The following is a 2,062-nucleotide window of genomic DNA, read 5'->3' on the forward strand; positions in this document are numbered from 1 at the left end:
AAGACTAAAATTTGTTGACCAATGAAGTCACAACCAGAGCTAACCAATGAACCAAATCAGGAGAAGTTGACAACCTAAGGTACACATGAAAGTCGGTAAAGCATACAGGATACATAAATTGGACTCGCATGGTGACACGTTTTAAATATTTCAGGCTGTCAGTGTACACAAGAAGTAAAAAGTTGCCTTCAGATTAATATTATGCTAATGATAATAAAAAGGAAATTGTTTGCATATATATATATATATATATATATATATATATATACATATATATTCACGGAATGAGTGAATGGCAGTACACGTGAAACGGGCGCGATATAGTGTTCAGTTTTACCAGATGATCGTTTTATTGCGCTTTGCCCACAACTTTTTAAAACGCCCATGTGATGCTTCAATCCCGCGGAACGAGACCAATTGAAATCAGATGTGCGACTAGCGACATGCATTAGGATCGGGTCTGGAAACTGCTGGGCGGAAATGGTGAGAAAAAGAGGTTGCCCTAATAAAATCATAAATGGACATTACGGTACTTTTAAAATATCCCCGTCTTGAGAGATATCATACAGATGTGTGGTCAGCCCCATGGGAGTCATATAAGTTCCGTCTAGAGACAGCCCCAAACAGAAACCGCCGAGCAGGCTAACCTGTAAATACATGGATGTGTGCAGAATAGAAAGCGAAAACAAAACAACCCTTCCGCTAAAACTTGTATGCTTAAAAATTTCGCTGAAAAACGCCTGGCTGTTCTCTTGCGATGAGGTAACATCCTTATACCATATGACTAATAAGCAAAGTGTTCAGGTATATTATTAAAAATGGATAACGCGGTTGTCATAAAATTGCATTTGCACAAGAGGATACTTGGGAAAATACAATGTACGGTGGAGATACCCTTTAAGCACTTCTTTCAAGGACAGTTGATGTTTGATTTTCTGTCTTCTTGGACAACAAGCATGTGTTCATGTGTAAATTGCCCTTACTTGGACAGGAATGGCGTGTAAATATCTCGCCTTGTAGCATCTGTTAGATCATGCGGGTTGTGTGACTATTTCAATCAACGTCACAAGTTATTACTTGTGTGTCAAAAATAGTGTGTCAAGCTTATTCCATAAAACACATTCACTTCAGTTTTCTTAAGTTTTACAATGAGTATAATTCTCATAGTACGTACATATGGATAGAGGGCGCAGATTCTCTGGCGCTCTGCTTCATGAATATATCTAATTCCGCGTAACCAGGAGATAGGGGATGTATATTCATCATGTTGATGTAGATCGCCACGTTGGACATAAGAACAGTTGCAATCGAAGCGCAACTCAGATATATATTTTGTTATCGACAAGTTATATTCTAGCATGGCTACATGATTTGAATACTGATTCTCTCTGTCGCCTAGAACATATCTTGTGTCTTCATCCAACATTTACTGAAAACTGTTGACTGATTTTCGTTGCATGATTCCGTTCTGTTTTCGTATCTTTAGTAGTTTGTGTTATACGTATTTTGGGGGAAATTGGCCTTGCGATTATTGATCTGGAACGTCCTTATTGGTGACGACTGGTATACGAATGTCTGTTTCGACGCATAGATTGAGGAAAACCGAGCATTCTATGCGAACTCTACAAACCACCTTTGCGGAGACGACAGACAACTTCTGCATGAAGTCCAAATGTATGGATAGCATCGCTTGTTCATACATGGTCCGATGGAAAGATTTTCAAAAGTGTTCATGATTAAGTAACCGGCGGCAAAGATGTCACAAAAACAGAGAAGCCGGCGTCACGGCCATTGATGTTACTATGGTAGTGAAGCCGGCCGTCAAGCCATTGAGGCCACTAGGGTTATGAAACCGGCTGCCACACATTTATGCCACTAAAGTAGTGAAATCATACCTAAACTGATCCTTGGGCTCTTGCAGAACCTGATAGGATAAAATCAATAGCACTATACGTGACAATAATGTACACTTGATTCTGAAGATCGTTTGCATTGCTCGAAGGTAACTCCAACCACAAAACCTTATCAAAGCCTTATAAATCCAAGATTTACGGCGATTTCT

This window comes from Liolophura sinensis, chromosome 7 (genome assembly GCF_032854445.1).
Source record: "Liolophura sinensis isolate JHLJ2023 chromosome 7, CUHK_Ljap_v2, whole genome shotgun sequence".
NCBI classification, from domain to species: domain Eukaryota; kingdom Metazoa; phylum Mollusca; class Polyplacophora; order Chitonida; family Chitonidae; genus Liolophura; species Liolophura sinensis.